This window comes from Tamandua tetradactyla, chromosome 23 (genome assembly GCF_023851605.1).
Source record: "Tamandua tetradactyla isolate mTamTet1 chromosome 23, mTamTet1.pri, whole genome shotgun sequence".
In the NCBI taxonomy this organism is placed as follows: Eukaryota; Metazoa; Chordata; class Mammalia; order Pilosa; family Myrmecophagidae; genus Tamandua; species Tamandua tetradactyla.
The window spans coordinates 38,531,132-38,550,980 of record NC_135349.1 but is presented as its reverse complement, the minus strand read 5'-3'; the positions used below and the strand labels follow the sequence as shown (position 1 = coordinate 38,550,980).

Here is a 19,849-nt window from a genome sequence, read left to right as displayed (position 1 = left end):
TGAATACAAGGTGGCAAGGCCAATAAGAGAAACAAGCTGTCCAGGCCAGGTGACCCAACGCTGTGCTCAGATCTGCCACTCTCAGGATTTATTTCCACACAGTAAAACCCCTTGACCAGCCTCAAGACTTCTATCTAAATAGCCTTTCTGGAGCCCATCTCAGGAAACAGCATCAGCTCCAAAGCAAGTTGGCCACCTGAGGTGGCCTTTTCCCTTCCTTCCTTGTCCCTGGGCTGCTTCCAGCAAACAGCAGCGAGTGCCTAAATGAGGGTTTGATCAATGGAGGCCAGGGTGATATTGATAAAGCGCCTGCAGTTTCTGCAAATCACCTGGCGCTCATAGCTACTGAAGATTAATCTTTACAAATATGGGGCAAAAGGGGGAGGAAAAAAACCAAGTCGATTTAGTTTCCGATTATTACTTTCTCCAGAAAGCACTGAAGAGTCAAAAGTTTAACTGATGTACATTAGACAGGGAGACAAATCCAGAAATATCACCCAATTACCCGGTAGCTTCTAGAAGGTATTTTTCATGACAGCAAGTGGGTTTGCCTTTTCTAAATCAGGAAGGAGACAAGACACTAACCACTAAAAGGAGGCTGACTTGGCCCAACACAAAAGCATTAACCTCACCGGACAAATTTAGGCCAGAATATTTATCTTCAATCTACAATATGTCCTTGAAAACACATTTCCACTGATTTCTTAGTTATTTTATGTTGTATGTATCTTTAGAAATTATACGAACTGTTCCTTTCTGAAACAAGAGGGGTGAGTTTTTTTGTTTGTTTGTTTTTAGTATAAAGAAATCTTACTGCTAATAATAATAAGCCTCCCTCGGCCTTTGATTTCACATCCAGAGAATGTAGGTACAAACCCAAGATGTAGCATGTAGCAGGGTTTCTCAGACAGCACTATTCACACTTGAATAACTCTCTGAAATAAAAATTATTATTTAAATAATAAAATAATAATAATTCTCTGTTGCAGGGACTGTCCTGTGCATTGTAGGATGGTTAGCAGCATCCCTGAGCTTACCCACTACATGCCAACAGCACCTACCCCTACAAGTTGCAACAACCAAAAATGTCTGCAGACATTGTCAAATGTCTCCTATGGGGCAAAACCACTGGCATATAATAATACGCAAGTACAAAGCATAAATAAGAATTGGAGAAATGTTATTCAAAAAAATCTTCCATGTCATATTCACATAAGCAACAAAACTAAATGTCCAAACTCAATGCAAGCTGCATCCTCTTTGATCACATTCATTTCACAGCCTGAGAACTTAAAGCATTTTTTTGCAAAACATGGACCACCACTTTGCAACCTGTGCAGTCGCAAGGAGCCCTGTGCTCTGCTGTCACTGTCTTGAAATTCTCAATAAATTTTTTAATAAGAAATATTGCATTTTCATTTTGCAAATTGTGTCATAAGTCCTGGCTGTGGTGTTTATTTTTAATTCAGCTTACTGGGCCCCATTGTTTTTCAGCAGTTCGACTTGATATCAAAGCCTGAAAGAGACATGTCTTTGATTTTCTGAGCTAAAATAAAAAAGGAAATGGAGAAGATATTTCCTCTCTAATACCTAGGGGATTCCAATTAAAAGTAATCTCTCATTTTAAATGCAAAAAAAAAAATGTATGGCAAAGACACAGGTAGTGTGGAGGATAAAATGCTGACACCAGACTAGGAAAACTAAGAGACATTATGGAAAGGAATAAAAAAATACGTAAAATGTTCAAATTGTCTAACCTCTTCTTTTAATTGTCTAACCTCACTTCTACATGAATTGAGAAAAAAAAAGAGCATTTGAGAGAAATGAAAATGAACAATTTGTATAAAACTAAAATTGCATTCCTGTATTCCCAATTTGTTTAGCATAAGTGATGAAACTGAACTGGAATCTTCCTTGCATGGAAGGGACAGCCAGCCCTCAGTAAGGATATTTGCTGGTTAGATTTTTTTCAAGCACAATTAATCTGTAGCATTTGCTCAACTTGATTCAGTTTCCTTATTTTTAACCAATTCTTACTTGTCCTCCAACTGCTTACCAAAATAGGTGGGCTTTTTTTGCAAGCAAAGACCTAAAAAATTATTGGGAACTTTTTTTGTCAGAGGAACCTTTTAGACTATATTTAGATGCCTTATTTAATTAGCTAGCAGGAAAACAAGACAGACAGTACCAGGAAATTGACTCAACGTAATGATATCATGCTGTACAGAGCTAACATAGTACTAGGTTAGACACATGGTCTCCACTTTATAAAGCAAAACAGAAGCAGAGTATGCTAAAACTCTACTCCAAGCATTTGACTGTGCTAGGTCCTGAAACCCACCTGGCAAAGGAAGAGGTAAAACTTGAAGATTTGGCAGAATCACACAACACAGGAAACTGTTTCCAAAGAGGGCCTCACCTGATGCTGCAAATAAGAAGCATGTATTTGTCTAGAGGAAAAAGATATAAAATGGTTGTTTGTTTGTTTGCTTTTCTTTTTTTCTTTTTTCTTTTTGACCTTGTTCAATGATGAGTCCCTTGAAGCCCTAGAAGCATTGGGGAAAGGAAATTTGGTGGTGGGAGCTGGAGAGCACTCAACCAAATAATAGAAGGACAAAAGGAGGCATAGGGGTTGGGGGCAGGGAGTGCAGAGCTGAGGAGAGAAAAGAAGACTCTAGAAGCCTATGTATGCCAGAAAAGCATCCCATCCTAAAGCCTTTAATCTTCAGTGGTGTCCCATGAGCTCACAAACACTGCTGTGGAAAGGTTTCCCGTGGACACTGGGGAAAGGCCAAGTTCTGCAGTTGGGTTCATGTGGATGGAACAGAGACAGGCTGGGGGGTACTGGAGCCAGAAACAGATGGTACCCTGAGAAGATCTCCCCACAAATTAACAGACAAGCTATGCAGGCTTCCACAGGCTGTGAGGGGAACCTGAGTAAATTTTACCTAGATCTTTGAGGAGCAAGAGAGTCCTGGATTATTCTACTTTTTAAGGCAGTTTCCAACCTTCTCGTGGAGCAGAGGAGTCCTGGAGGGCAGAAGTTTTTTCTCAGTTACCTCTGGTTGCACATGCATTGGTGTAACAGTAACTTTTGGTATTATCCAGCCTGGGCCTTACTTACACAACTCTAAAGAGTCCATAGCTGTTCAGTTCCAAGTGCCAAATACCTGCATGTCTTTTTGAGAGCCTTCTCTGGTGGCTGGAACCCACTCCATCTGTGCATGTAGCAGATCAGAAGTACTGGGGACTCAGGTGGAAGCAACCCTAGGGTCCATCTATAGATGAATGGATAAACAAAATGTGGTATGCCCATATAATGAAATAACACTCAACCATAAAAAGGAATGAAATTCTGATATACAGTATAACGGGTGAACCTTGAAGATATCATGGTGAGTCAAACACAAAAGGACATATATGGTATGATTCCACTTACATGAAATATCTAGAATCGGCAGATTCACAGAGACAGAAAGTAGGTTAGGAGTTACCAGGAGCTGGTTCAATGCCACTGTTGCTTAATGGGTACACAGTTTCTGTTTGGGTGATGAAAAAGATAGGTAATGGAACATGGTAAAATATTAATTAATGCAACAATTGCACACTTAAAATGGCAAGTTTTGTGATATATATTTGTATATATCCCCAAAAATTTGTGTATTAACCCCAATAATTTGTGTATTAACCCCAAAAAATTTTTTTAAAAAGAAGTACTGGGGAATTAACACATGCCCATGAGTAAAACTCAACCAGTGACTGTTGAGAGTGGTATATAAATACTCCGGCTCCATCATCCTTAGAATAACTGTGGGGTGCATGTTCTATACCAAACGTGAGAAAATTTTTTCTGCAAGGGTCAGATTGTAAATATTCTAGGCTTTTCAGGTCACATAGTCTCTGCCACAGCTATTCAATTCTGCTGTAGCAACACACATGCAGCCATAGACAATACATAAGAAAATTGACATGGCTGCATCCCAACAAAACTTTATAAAAAACAGGGCTGCAGTTTGCCAACTCATGCTCTATGACATTTTCCGTATTTCCCCAGGGACATTAACCTCTGTGACCCCACAATGACAACTGACCTGATAATGCACCGTTTATTGGCTGCCATCCCTCCCTGCCTCATTTCCCCTTTCCCTGCCTTTCCTAGTCCAATAAATTATTTGCACTTGAATCCTTTTCTGTGCTTCTGTGAGAACCCATACTAAGACAACTGATTAGGATACTTTTGGCTGCAAGTAACAAGAGTTGAACTAAAAGCGATTCAAATGACACATCATGACACCTTTCACAAGAAGTCCAAGCACAGGTAGCCCGGGCAGGTTAACACAATAATGTCTTCGGGGCTTTGGAGTTTTTGCGATTCTTACAGTGCACTGCTGAGAAGAGGGTCTCGTGCCCAATGCTATCCAAGCACTGCTGAGAGGAAAGGGGATGTGTGTGACGGGCTTAGACCAACTGAGGCCCATGCCCGGGACATGGGGAAGGAAAGGGCCCACCTTCTCTGGGTATATGAACACCTGATACATGAGCAAAATCAGGGTACTTTGAGCAAAGTAGAAGGGAGAGGGGCTATTGAGCAGGCATCTGACACATATACAACAGTAGGTGCTCAATAGTGCCGTTTCAACATATGGATGCATGGGTTGCTGAAGGTAAACAATAGATGGCCACTGCCCAAAAGAAATATAAGGTAGAAAAGGTCATCCTGGACACAGGGGGCTGAATAAGCTCTGAGTGGCTGGGAGAGCCAGGGGAGACATTAGAGGCTATGTGTAGCTTGATTATGCAACTCAGAGCCATGGGGATAAACAAAGAGGCTTAAGTGTGTGATTGTTAAAGTCAAATACAGGTATGTTCTTCCACTACTTAATAATGGACATAGCATTTTCCAGTTCATAAAGCTCATGTCCATCCATTAATATCACCATTTGATCCACAAAACAAAGCCAACATTCACCTAGGATAAATTTGTCCCCATTTATTTGGGGGAAAAAATAGTATTTGTGATGGCTTGTCATAGAAGACACATGAAAATGGCAAGAGAAAAGGAAACTTATCAATATAACAAATACATAAAGAACCTCACCTAATGTAGTTATTATGATTGAGCATTCAGGTTATTTTTGAGCTTCCTGACAGCCAAGACAAAAAATGAAAGAAAACGTAGAAGATAGCATGAATATCATCACTCAACAAAAAGGAGGACAGCTATAAATCATGAGGGACAATGATTTTCCTTGGAATTGAATTTAAAAAAGAATTCTACTTGGAACCTCAACCAAGGATAATGGCTTCCGTGGTGGTTTTCCAGAAGATACGAGAATGTCCTCGTTCATCATGATGTTCCTTTACATCAACTTTTCATTCAAAAAAAGCACAGAGGTTTTCCCCTTAGGTTGGGAACATGGCAAGGATTTTCACTAGCATCAATACCATTCAACATTATACTGGGGCGGGGGAGGGGCTGGAATCTAGGAATTGGACTTCGCTGTTACAGTCACCATTCATAGATGACAACATTGTTTGCAGACAAACCCAAAGAATATGTAGTCAAATCATCAAAATTAGTAAGTTTGGCAAAGTCAATCTAAAAATAAACTGTATTTCTAAACACTAGCAACATACAATTAGAAAAAGTAAAAAAAATTTCATTATGATAGCATCAAAAATTATCACATACCTAGGAATAAGCTTAATGGAAGACATGAAAAGACCCTATACTGAAAAGTACAAAATGCTGCTGACAGAAACTTTTTAAAAACTGAAATAAATGGCTGCAAGTAACAAAGGCCAAGGATTGGAAAACTCAATATTGTGAAGATGGAAATTCTTTCCAGTTATTTTCAGACTTATCAGTGTCAGCACAAGCACAATCCCAGCGGTGTTTTTTGTTTGTTTGTTTGTTTTGAGAAAATGTTTCTAAAATTTATATGAAAGTGCAAAGAACCATGAATAGCCAAGATAATCTTGAAGGAAGACAAAGCTGGGGGCTTATGCTACCAAATACCAATACTTGTTGTAGCTATATAATTAAGACAGTATGAAAATGCCACAGAGATAGAACAATGGGCCAATGAAACGTAAAAGAAAGTATGAAATTTATAACAAAGGCACCACTATGAGTCAATGAGAAAAGATGGTCCTTTCAATAAGTAATACTGGGCCAGTTGGATATTAATATCAATATCGAGTGATAAGGGGCAACTGGAGCTCTCACACTTTGTTTGTTGGAGTGTGGAGTGTGGATTGGCACAACTTCTTTGGAAAACTAACTGTAACTACTAACGCTAAGTATACATCTACCCTATAACCCAAAAACTAGTATCCAACAGAAGTTAATACGCATATCCACCAAAAGGTATGATAGGAAAATGTTTATAGCAACTTTATAACAGCCATAAACTGCAAACAGCCCAAATGTCCATCAACTATAATTTCTTTATACAATGGAATGCTACACAGTAATTTTTAAAAAATGAACTATGGCTACATGCAACAACATGGGTGAATCTCACAAACAATGCTGAACTGGTTTATGCAAAAGATACATAAATATGATTCCATTTATAAGTGGTTCAAGAATAGGCAAATTTCCCTTTAAGAGAAAGAATTCAGAATAAGGTTACCTTTGAGAGGTATTGACTAGGAAGAGGCTCAAATGAGCTAAAAAGTTCTAGACCTTGATCTGGGTGGTGGGCATACAGGTTTTCACTTGTCTCCAAGCCTCACCCCCTTGAATTACAATTGTTGGGTCCTGTTTTGAAGGCATAGAATATCTTGGGAAGATCCAGAGCAGTATGAGATACCTAGGATGTGAAATAATCAGGCTCACCTATCAAAAAAGTAGCCATGAGACACAGATCATGGCTGAAGGAGGATCCAAGTTCTGAACTAAAAGAAAAATATCCTTCATCAGACTCCAAACAGTGAACTTTCTGGCATGCTTACTTGTAATTGGATTTAGGAACCACCTAAATAACCCAGGATAATCTCCCTATTTCAACATCCTCAATTTAACCACATCTGCAAAGCCCCTTTTTTCTTATAAGCTAACATTTACAGGTTCCAGGGATTAGGATCCAATATAGTTGGGTGGCCATTATTTTGCATACTTTAGATTTCATCACCATCTCTATATTAATTCCAGACTCCTTAAAAGCAGAGACCATATGCGGCCATTTTCAAAAGGTCACACACTTTTTGACACTCATACCATCAAGAGGTAGGATCTATTTCCTCTCCCTTGAATCTGATGAACTCTGTGTTTACTTTGACCTGTTGAATAATGTGGTGGAAATCACACTACACCAGTTTCTGGTCCAGGTTTTAACAGACTGTCATCTTCTACTTCTTTTGTCCTGGAACACTCACTCTTGGAACCCAGCCATGATGCTATGAGAAGCCCAAGCTGAATGGAGAGGGCACATGAAGTTGGCAGTCAAAAGCGCCAACTGAGCTCCTAGCTAATAGTCAGTGTCAACTACCAGACATGTGTTTGAGCAATCTGGAATGCCCAGCCCTGTCCAGCCTTCAGATGACTCCAGTCCCAGCAGCTATCTGATTACAAAAGCATTAACAACTCAAAATGAGAACCACCTACTGAACCCAGTCAGTAAGTAATCTAGAGGTAATAATAAATATTTGTTTCCAGCCACCACACGTTGGAGTGGTATTTTAGGCAGCAATGGATGACCTGAATATTGTCTTATTCATTGTTGCCTATCAAGCACCTGGCACTGTGTCTAAAGTCTAGATGCCCAGAGAAGGTGGAATGAACAAAAAACTATGGAAGTTATGGCCTAGAAGTCAGGCAGCTCAGGAGGCATGGATATTACAGCCCAAAGGAATGACAGTGTGATAGGAAGCATGAGGAAAGCTGTAAAGAAACAAATTTTCTAGAGTCTTGATGGGTTGAAGTAGAGGCAGACACAACGTTGAACAGGACCAAGTTCAACAGATCCTCAGTAAATGTTTGCCAAATTAGAAGTGCATGGATTCTGTGTATTATTTGCTAACTTTTAGACAATCTTCTAATTCAATGAACAAAATATTGAGTACCTACTGATAGCCAAGCATGAGTGGGAAGTGGGGGTTGAAGTATAATCAGTAGCCAACAAGCTCCTTCCCTCGTGGACCTTACAACCACGGAGTATTTAGAGAAACTGCAAAACAATAGGTAGAGTGTTTAAGCCTCCATTCCTGGTCTTAACTACCTTCCTCTGTAGTTGTGAACACCAAAACTCATTTTCTGAAAATGTTAAACCATTCACTTCTACTCAGTGTCCCTTCCAAAATGGATGAAGTGATGGGCAGTAAATCAGGGAAGATGAACCTGGCAAAGTCCTTCCATCCATCATGTGGCAGCTGTTACAATTTCCTGTCATAGGGAGATCGATGGGCAGGCCCCTTCTGTTCAAATGACTCAGCCCACCTTCAAGGGGCTCAGGAATAGGAAAATATGGGTGCTCAAGTAGGGAGAGAGGCAGCCCACAGACTTAAGCTTCTCAAAGCCACCATGAATGACCTCTCACCAAATGAGTCTGCTATAATAACATGTCTGCAGCTGAACAAGTTAAAGAAAGGAAATGGGACCAAGGATTCATTTCTCCACAGCGCAGACATCAGGCCTGAACTGTGCCAAATTATTAAGCATCATTAGCTGCCATCATCTTGAATGTTGTGGTTTCCTTTTCAGAATATAAGAGTTGCCTGCGTTTCTTTTCTAATAATAAAAGGAACACTCACGCTTACTGTAATGGGCATTTTGCCATACAAAAATAGAAAAGGGGGGAGGTGCAAGGGTAGTTCAGTGGTAGAATTCTCACCTGCCATGTGGGAGACCCGGGTTCAATTCCCAACCCATGCACTCCCCAAACAAGCTAGCAAGCAAAGCAAAGAAACAAAAAAAACAAACAAAAAAATTCAGCAAACATTGCTGCAATAAGGGAATACTCACATGGAAAAAGAATGAAATGTGACCCCCGCCATAAGCATACAAAAAAAAAGAGAATTGAAAGAGGGTTAAAAATCACCAATAATACCACTGGTGGCCATGGAGGTTCCCTGCTCAGATTCTCCTTCAAAAGTACCTTCTAAAGGGAACAGAGCTCCAGCCTCCAGCTGCTGCACCTCTGGACCCACCGAGGTTCTTGTGCCAGGCCACACTTCCCCCAGGTCTTCCCAGCCAGTGACTGAGCATGGCAGGAATACTAGAACCAGGTTATTGCTGCCAAATATAGGATTTTTCCAACAGGCACATTTGTTCCAAGAACTCCCTATTAGCCTAGCCAAAGCATTCTCAGAGCTGTGCAGAATCCTGAGACTCTTCCTACTGAGCTCCCCTCCCACCCATCCTTTCACAGGGGTCAAACCTGCATCGGTCTAGGGCTCACCCTGATGACCCCTGCTCTTTTGTCATTCATAAGCATTTCCCCCAATCAACTTCTTGTGTGATTAATCCTGCTTTGGTTTCTGCTTCTCAGTGTACCTCAACTAACACCCCTACCATCTAGAGACAAATGTTGCTTTTTGTGCACTTTATTCTTTTTTTATGTCATGTGTTTGATTTACGTGGTTGCCATCCTGTCTTCCCCACCCCATTGCACATTACATTGTATGTACTATCTCATGTTCCTATGTTTCGTGCATGTTATTTATACCCTATTAACACTCCATCGTTTGAAGTGTCGTGGTTATTAACTGTTCCCCTTTAGTTGGACATTCAGGGTTTTTTAGTATTTTTCCTAATAAATGATGCTACAGTAAACACGTTGTATGAAAGTTTGGGGAGGTTTAATTAGAATAGATTGGTATACTGAGGATTTCTCCAGCAGGGAGGTGGATTTCAGGGCTGCCTGGGACAGAGAATAAAGTGCTTCATTGGGAACTAGAAGACCAGGGTTCTGGTTCTGATTCTGTCACATCCTAGCTATGTGACCCTGAATAAGTCACTTACCTTCTCTGGGCTTCCCTGTTCATCAAATGGAGGTAATACCAGACGAGGATTCTTCGTGAATATCAAATTTAACTTATGGCATCATTTCCCAAATTTATGATGTAAGGTGTCCACAAAGGGAAAAATAAAATTAGGCAGTCAAATGAAAATTTAGGAAATCCTGGCCTAAACAAGGTTAGCAGGACTTATCAAAGCCTTAATTATGACAGCATGCAGTGGGACTCCCAGAGGGAAATACTTATAGCATGCAGCATTTATCAAGCCTATTTGTCCATAAATGCCAATGAAATCCCAGAACCTGTGAACAGCTGGGCCACAAAATTTAGGTTCATTCAGGCCTGAATGTCCAACTCCACAAGATGTCTGAGAAGGAGTCAACAACTCCAGTATCCTAAGTTTCTCGTGGCATCTTCCACTGGTCAGAATCACGTGAACAGCAATACTGAGAAGCTGAGCCCATTCTGCAGCACTTTACAGTTGTTATGTTTGAAATTGGACATCCTCTAGGCAAAAGGCAAATTTGGGAACATCTATATGCATGGCTGTAAGGAAACCATTTCATTATGGCTTTGAAGTTCCATTTCAAGTCCCAGATGGAGACAGAAAGTTTGGAGTATCAGCTTTACAAGATGTGGTAGTTAGATTTGACTGTCAACTTGGCCAGGTGAAGGTGCCTAGATCTATTGCTGTGGACATGAGCCAATGGCGTGTGAACCTCATCTGTTGCTGATTACATCTGCAGTTGGATAGGAGGCATGCCTGCTGCAATGAATGATGTTTCATTTAATTGGCTGGTGCTTAAATGAGAGAGTTTAACATAGCACAGCCCACACAGCTCAGCATACCTCATCTCAGCACTCGTAGCTCCACCCAGGCCTTTGGAGATTGAGAAAGGAATTACCCTGGGGAAAGTTGTTGGAACCCAGAGGCCTGGAGAGAAGGCCAGCAGAGATCGTCCTGTGCCTTCCCATGTAAGAAGGAACCTCAGTTGAAAGTTAGCTGCCTTTCCTCTGAAGAACTAACGAAATAAATCCTCTTTTATTAAAAGTCAATCCATCTCTGCTGTGTTGCATTCCAGCAGCTAGCAAACTACAACACAAGATAACAAAAATCCTGGCCCCTGTACCACACGCAACATCCTAAACAAGTAAGTTCCTTTGACAAATAGCGGGTGTCCCTGATTTTCAAATGTACTCCAAGGAATGAACTCTATGAGTTAATGTTAATGATGAGCAACAAGAAGATGTCTGATGTCTTGACTTGCTGTCGTGGGAAGAAGGAGAAAGACATGTGAGTATCTCATTTCTCTATGGCCACAATAATGCTGCATAACAAACAGTCACAAAACTTCCATGGTACACAACAAGATACATTTACTATTGCTACAGGTCAGCTGTGTGGTCTTTTGGTTTTAGATGGACTCACTCATATGACGTCAGCCATAAGCTGGGTGGTCAGGCCACTCTATTGATCTCTCATGATTCTGGGGCTGCAAGTGGGACAAATGAAGCCTCTTCTATGTGGTCCCTCCTCTTCCTGGAAGCCAGTCCAAGCTTTCACATGGCATGGCCAGATTCCAAGAGAATAGGTGGTCACAGACAAGGTCGCTTGAGGTCTAAGCTCAGAACTGGCACACCGTCATGTCCCCTGTGTTCAGTGGGTCACTCAAGTCACAGGTCCAATTCAGATTCCAGGAGAGAAGAAATAGGCTCCATCTTTTCATTATAAGAGCTGCAAAGTCACACTGTGACAGGGACATAATTGGGGTGATTTTTGCAATCCATGTACCACAATGGGACTCTGGATCATCTAATCCCAGAAATGGTTGAGAAGCAAACATATGATATGAGAAGGTGGGACCATGGGGCCTTGGGGTGTAAGCCACTGATAGGAATCCTGCTGTGGTAGACTGAATCACGTCCCCTACAAGGACTTGTTCAAATCCCAGCCCTGTGCCCTGCAGGTGTGAACTCATTTGTAAATAGGATTTCTGAAGATGTTAAGGACCAACTAAGTCAGGCTGGGCCTTAATCCAATATGACTGGAGGCCTTTAAAGCAGAGGAAATTGAACACAGTAGGAGGGGGAGAAATAGGAGGAGATGGAAAACAGATTGCATTGCGACAGGGGCAGAGATTGAGTTATGGATTGCCAGGAAACCACAACCACAACACAACAGACTTTGGAGGAAGCGTGGCCCTGCCAACACCTTGATTTTGGACTTCTAGCCTCCAAAACTGTGAAACAATAAATTCCTCTTATTTAAGTAACCAATTTGTGGTCTTTTGTTATAGCATCCCTGACAAACTGAGACACAAGCCTTTCAAAGGCACCCACATAATGAGATCTACAGATGCAACTTCAAGTTGCACTTGGAAAACCTCCATCAGTGTCTTCTGGGGCCCAAGTCCTGATCTCTAAGCTGCCCCATACAATCCTCAAAGTGGCTGCCTCTAAAGCCTGTTTAGTCCCAATCCACTCACAGGAGGCTGCACCCCAGGCTCAGAGGGCCTCCTGAGCCATCCGCCTCATAATCACTAGTGAGAGAGCGGTTGGTACCCAACTCTCCTTCCTCATCTGTCTTCCATGTCCTTTCCTTTAAGCAGCTGTTTAATAAGAGCTGAAGCAGTTTGCTTTTAAAAAAAAAATAAAAAGCACCAGAACTAGTCTTTCTTTAAAAGTCAGCTTGGAAAACAGTAAATGATCATGCCAAAAGCAAAGGGGAAAATGCTTAAAATTCTCATGTCCATTCAACCATTCTGACCAAGACTTCAGAGGATTCTTCAAGTGGAGAAATATGCACAGGGCTGCACTGTATCAGGAGTCACAGAGTAGCCCAAGCTTTTCTTTCCTAGGAGCAATTTCACCCCACTTCTACTCTTTCCCTGCCACCCCACAGTCCCACTCCCATTTAGCAACAAAGTAAGGTCTTTAGAAGGGGAGAGGAAATAACTTTAAATAAAAACAGAACATTCCTAGCATTCACCCACACTCTTCGTACCCTCCCCCTCCAAAAAAATAAAGCTTCACTTCTTGTGCTGCCTTTCTCATCTCTGCTACATACCATACAATTGGGTAAATAAGTTCTGTGTTCAATCTTTTAACAGGGGGTTATTCAATTTACTCCAGCCAACATGAATATGTCCCCTGGTTTCCATGACAACCTCCCTGAGCATTCAGTCTTCATATAAATGAGTTATTGCTTTTATGTTCTCATACCCTAAGACAATGGAGAAATTAACATAATGTGGCCAACCAAAAAAATAAAAACAGTCAAAATCCTCATATCCTCCCCAGAAATTCATAGATAGCGTTCGGTGAAAAAGAACCAAAGAGAAATGAGGCCTTCAAGTCTGACAATGCTGTTAACATTAGAGATTTCATTTCAGATGCATTAAATGAAGCCAGACCATAATGGAATTCAAAATATATATATAGCCAGAGAACCAAACAGAAGGGGAAAGGATGTCAAGGTAGGGACACAAATTCTACATCAGGCCATACATCTTCCCAATATGACAACCACTCTCTGCCTCACTCTCTACATTCTAGCCACCCAACATTCCTGCCCCAGGACCTTCACACATGCTGCCCCCTATGCCTGAAACGCTTTCCCTGCCATATACCCATACCTGCTATGCCTACTTAATTCCTATATATCCTTCAAGTATAAACTTAGAAATGCCACCTCCTCAGGGAAGCCATACTTCTCTACCTGCCTTAGTTTTCCAGAGCTGTTATGCAAATACCACACAGTTGATTAACTAGAACAATGGGAATTTCTTATCTCATGCTTTGAAAGCTGAAATTCTGGCATCGAGGTATTGGTGGGACTTGCTTTCTCCTGGAGTCCATGGCCCTCCAGCACTCTTCCATCAAGTGGCCATCTCCCTGTGTGTGTGTGTGTGTCTGCTGCTCTGATTTCCACTGACTTCTGGCCCCTACTGACTTCTGACTTCTACTGACAAAGTACATCTGAATTTCCTCTGCTTATAAGGACTCTGGTCACAAGCATTGGGGCCCACCCTATTTCAATTTGGCCCCATCTAAATAGGTTCTTTGAAGATCCTACTCACAAATGTTACTAACTAATAGCATCTTCAAAGGTCCTATTTACAAATGGGTTCATATCACAGAAGCAGAGATTAAGACCTAAACATGTCCTTTCATGAGGGACGTGATTCAATCTCCAATGCCACTCCAGTGCTAGGTTAGATCTCCCTCTATTATATACCCTCACAACTTCTTATATTTATTCTTCTTTGTTTTGGTTGGGTTCCCCCAGAGACAGATCCCGAGACAAGAATTTGAAGGCAAGTGGTGTATTTGGGAAGTAATCCCAGGAAACACCTGTAGAAGAGTGAAGAAGTGAGCAAAGAAAGGAAAGAAACCAATAGAGGGAATTTTAATGAGTAGGCTACTATTGTGGGCAAATGGAGCTCAGCTGTGAACTTCCAGGAGACTGCACAGAGTATGCTTCAACCTGTGGGTAAGGAAGTCAGGACACCTAACATCAATGGTGGATTGTCCCAAGTGTTCATTTCTCTGCACTTCCAGCCTGCCCCACAAGGCCTAGCAAGTTATGGTGGCCCCACGGAGAGAAGCAAGTGCTTACATTAGGAATGGGGGGTGCCAAGGAGATTTGGAGAAGGCACTGACAGAGTCTGCCAAGCCTTCCAATGCATGCAGCAGAATAATTGCTGCAGAATGGAGATCAATGGGATGGGACAGGAGATAAGAAGTCCAATTCAAAGCCAGCAGGCAAAAAAGAGATGAGAGCCCAAACGAAGACAGAGACATGGGAATGAAAGGAAAAGTACAAATTCGAGAGTAGTCAAAGACCTTGACTTTAGACCTGGGTGACTGTTTGGGTGGTGAGCTATAGGTTTTAGTCACAGAACTGGAGATGTTATGGAAAGGGGTTGTCGAAGGACCTTCCTGCCATCCTAACAACCCCTATAATTTCTTTTGCAGGCCAAGGGCCCACTTGGTAGAATGTCCAACACAGGGTAATTCCAGTTCACAGATCCAGGAAGATCAATCTTTAGTCCCACAGGTAAGAGTGGCTGCTCCCCTAGTGGGCTTCTGAATGAATCTCAACCTCTGTTGGTCGAACTTAGAATCCTCTAGTAATGGACACCCATCAAGAGGGAAATGGTTCATTAAATTGCGATATATCCATTCGATCCAACAATGTGCAACTACTAGACTTAATGGCAACTTAAGAACAGATATTCAGAAAGATACGCATGTAACAGAATAATAAAGCAATTATGCTTATTGTTTGTTGTCTATCTCCCACACCAATAAAAAAAGCTTCGCGAAGGTAGGGATCTTTGTTTTATTCAATATTGGATCCCCAGCACAGTGCCTGGTGCAAAAATATTCAGCACCCAACAAAGTAAAATTTACATTGTCTGGCATCCAATCAATAATTCCTCAGCATTCCCTGGGTGAGAATTCACCTACCCGATACCCATCATTCCCAGAGATTTTGGTTTCCTCAGCAGCTGCTAGGAGGGTCTGAAGGACAAAACTCTAAAGTACATGGTGGAACAAACTCTGTATGTTTTGTAACCGTTTATTGAAACCTGGACACTGATATTTTAATGTGTTATCACAGGGAATTTAGACTCTTGAGCATCTGTTTCTCAAGTTTGTATCCAGCTAGTGCCGTGACAGAGCTTTCCTTAACTGCCAGGAGCTAACAACAAAAAAAAAAGAGAGAGAGAGAGAAAGAAAAAGAGAAGGAAGGAGGGAAAGGGGGAGAAAAACGGCTTTCCCAGTGTTTGCAGATTGATTGACCTGTGCCAGTGCTATCCTTCAGGGCTTGTCCATAAAATGAGTGTGGAGAATAGCTCCAGGTCAAAGCATAGGGACTTCCCTTGGGCATGCACGTGTGGCCTGAGGAATATGCCCCTTACACAGACATGAATGTCCTTTCTTCCCTAGGAAACCATTTCCTCATAGTCCCAGACACTGTAGGTCCTACAGCCAGCGGCCCCATGTCACAAGCAGCATGACTTGAGGTTTTCCCACAAAGTTCCGTCAGAGAGTCTGTGAGGTGCCCTCTACACGTAGGGCGAGATCTGTAACGGTGAGTACCTCAGACCACCACCAGACAGATTGTGTCAGACGTACTTGCTCCCAGTATGTGCCTGAGGGTTACTCTGCTTCCTCCAGAAGCCGGAGGTCCCTGCGAGCCTGAGAGCTGGAGGCCGCTGGGATCCACCAGACCCTACTATTTGCAAGTTGCCTTTTCCCTGGTCCACACTCACCCTGCGACTGCAATCCTCTAACAGTTTTCTAGCGCTTTGAGAAAGATATTTCTGCCAGTTCTTGTAGGTTATTAAAGCTTCTGTGGGGGGCAGAGCCCTGAAGCTTCTCACTCTGCTGTCTTGATCAGGGCCCATCCAGTGTGGCAAACCATGGCCAAAAAGAGAGAGGAGGCAGGAACGCGCTGGCAGATAAACTATTCACCCTTCCTCTCGGTGACTGCACAGTTTCCAGATGCAGCAATCCAGTCTCCCCACAGATATCCCACGAAACTAGCTGTACCTCTGTGGAGCTGTGCCAGCTCAGTAACGCAGCACGTTGCATCTGCCTTCCCTTGTTTCCTGCCTCACCTCCTTTTGCCTCTCATCCTGTTTCCTTGGGATTGCCCAGTCCAACAAAGCATCCACATGTGCACTTTGTACCAGACACTGATTTCTAGGCTAAGACAAACCCTCACTGAATCTGTGACATACGGAATGTTTCTGAAAGGACAGCACACCATTTCTGTGTTAGAAAAATGTCCCCAAACTTAGTGACTGTTTTAGGTTTCCAGGCTACTCTGACAAATACGATACAACAGACTGGCTTAACAATAAAGAATTTATTGGCTTATGATTTGGAAGGCTTGAAGTCCAAAATCTAGGCATCAGCAAGGCTGTCTCCTCACAGACTGCAGAGTTCTGGGGCTGGCTTGCTGCATCCCGGGGGCTCCTTGGCTGGCCTATTTGTCTCCCGTCACATGTCCATCTCTCTCTCCTGGTATCTGCTCTTTCAGTATCTGCTGACTTCTGGCTTCTTCCTGTGTGGTCCTCTCTTGATTTCTGCTTCCGTTTTCTTTATAAGGGCTCCAATAACATGGCTTTAAGACCCACCCTGATTCAGATGGGCTGCAGCTTAACATCTTCAGAAGGTTCTACTTACAGTTCATTCACAGAAACGTGGATTTGGATGAAGCAGGTATCTTTCTTTGGGGTATGTGATTCACCCTACCACAGTGGTTCAGTACAGCCACCGTTTTTTACTAAATCCCACAATTTTGAGGGCCAGGCGTTCCAGCAGGACCTGACTAGGCAGCGGGGGTCACTCTAAGGTATTTAATTGGATGTGACTTGACAGGGGCCTTGGAGGGGACAGCTGGAAGTTGGGCCAGGGGCCCCTTCCACCTCTCTAGGTGACCTCAGGTCTGTCCACAGGGTGTCTCCAGCAGGGTCAGCAGCCCCCTGACATGGTGACTCAGGGCTTTAAGACCAAGAATTCTCAGAGGCAGTGTAACCAGAACTCCTTGGTCACCGGAGCCCCCTTTCAGGAGCCACGGCTCATCCAAGAAGGAATTCATGGATGGGATAAGCATGTATAAGCCAATGAGAAAAGTTTATTGATGCAAAAAAAGTACACCTTGCCCCGGGTTGTTTGGCACACGGGTTTTTTTAGTTCAAACAAAGGGAGGTGGGGTTTGAGATATTGGTACATCGTGAGTGGTGAGTAAACATTCAGATTAAGGATTCTAAATTAGCCTATCAAGCCTCTGAACTGAGGGGCACACTGTCTCCCTCCCCTTGCACCAAGCTCTGGAGGAGTCTCAGGGACTGCAAGATGTTTTTCTGCCTCTAACCTGCCTCAACAGGCAGGGATCAGAGCTCAGCCACGTCTGTGATAGCCTATTAGTCAAAGCAGTCACAGGCCAGCCCTAGTTCCAGGAGGGGGCAGTGAGGGATGGGCCCCACTTCTCAGTGGATGGAGTGCCAAAAACTTGGCAGCCTTCCTTAACCTACCACAGGTTCACGTGAATCTGGGACTGGAGTAGGTGAAGACTGAAGCATCAGCGCAGGGGGCGTCCTCGCATCCTGTCAAGTAGGTTTTTGGTGTGCGTGTATTATTTTTCAAATAAAAAATGTGGAAGGAGAGAAAGGCGGGAGGGAAGGACAATGCCAATGAAGCTGAATCCTCATCTTCTACGGCCCAGTCAATAGAAAATGCCTTCAATTGATAAATCAAGAAAGAGCTGCACAAGCATCTTATTTGGAGTTACAAACACCAGAAAAACTAAAAATGGAAACCCCATTTCAAGCCGTTGCCTCTGGGAAACAAGACTTGGGGAGAGGAGAGAGGACAGATAGGGTGAGGAGCTCCTGCTGTCATTGGAAGCCTTTCTGTACTTTTACTCTTTACTATGTGCACGTATTACTTTTACAAAAAAAAAAATTTTAAGGGAAAAAATAAACAAAATAAATCATGCTGGTAATTTTTAAAACTATGTAATTAAATGTAGAAAAATCTCATTCTGGTAAGTGGGGAAAAAGTAGCAGGATGCAAAACTATACTCATAGTATGATTGCACGTATGGGTAATTAATAAAAGAAGGTAAATCTATGTACAGGAAGAAACACTAAAAAGAAATATATCCACTAAACCATAGCGGGTGGGCTTCTTTCCTTGTGGTCCTCTTACTGTTATTAAAAAAAGAAAGAAACAAATTCATTACTTTAAATAAGTGCACTGAGCAGCGATTAAATAAAACTTTCAGAAAAGTCCCTGAAGAACTCTCAGCTATGAAACTATAAGCTTGCTTTAATTCCCTGATCCTCTCGTTAGGAAGATAGTTCTGTGCAATGGGGGACTGTGTCCACGGGCTCCAGAAGATTTGCGCCAATCAGGCTGGCAAACTTGGTTACTAAACCTCTCCCAAAAGCATTTAGTTCACACTGTTTTAATTCAACCCCACAAGAACCTTTGGAGACTCCCAGTGTATTCATTTAGAACTGAGACATTCATTCATTGAGTGTCCACGATGCGGCAGACACTGCAGTAGGTGTTAGAGTGACAAGAACAAATGAGACAGGTGAAATCTCTGCCCCTTTGAAGCCATAGACTAGCGGCATAAGTCGATAAGTGGCCAGGCAATTGCAACATATTCTAATAGGCACTTTGAGGGAAGTACAAAGAGCTGTGAGAGGAGATAAACTGGAGGACTTCCTGGAAGAGGCCAAATCTAAGCTCAGACTCAAAGGATGAACCAGAACAGATCAGATCAAATGGGGGAAGGTGTTTCCAGCAGAGGGAATAGAATGCACAAAGGCTCAGAGACAAAAGAGCGGATGAAGAATTCAAGGAACCATGAGTGTGAAAAAAGATTTCCCATGATCAGAAGAGTCAGTCCCAAGGGATCACTTGTTTGTGGGCTTTGAGGCTTGCCTGCCTGGACTGGAATCTCAGCCCTGCCATTTATAAACTTCGGTCAAGGTGCTTGATTTTACTGTGCCTCAGTTTTCATATCATATGGGATATATATATAGAACCTACCTCATGAGTGTTACAAGGATTAAATGGGATAAATGACTGACCATTAGAAATGGTGGTAGTGGCTGTTTTTGTTCCACATCTATCAGTAATAATAATAGTTTATGCTTGTTGACATTATATCATTAATGTGCATGCTGGCATCTCATTTAATCCTCACACCAAAGCTCAGAGATAGGTTTTATCAGCATCCCCATTTTACAGATGAGGGAAACTGTGGCACAGGTAGGGCAAATAATGTAGTAACCTCTCCTGATGCCTCACCCTGACCCCATACTAGTTGACCCATCTGTTTCCAAGCTGTTGTCAG

At 42.4% G+C, this 19,849-nt stretch overlaps 2 long non-coding RNA genes across 2 annotated transcripts in view; both read right to left on the bottom strand.

Annotated features, from left to right (window-relative positions):
• The window catches only part of LOC143666628 (uncharacterized), a 161,056-nt gene that overhangs the window by 73,741 nt on the left and 67,466 nt on the right, over positions 1 to 19,849 (bottom strand). The window lies entirely within an intron of this gene.
• Positions 2,955 to 3,536, bottom strand: LOC143666629 (uncharacterized). Its single transcript, XR_013167704.1, has 3 exons — positions 3,440 to 3,536; positions 3,125 to 3,278; positions 2,955 to 3,030 (listed from the first exon to the last, which is right to left on the bottom strand). It is a non-coding gene; the product is annotated as an uncharacterized LOC143666629 (long non-coding RNA).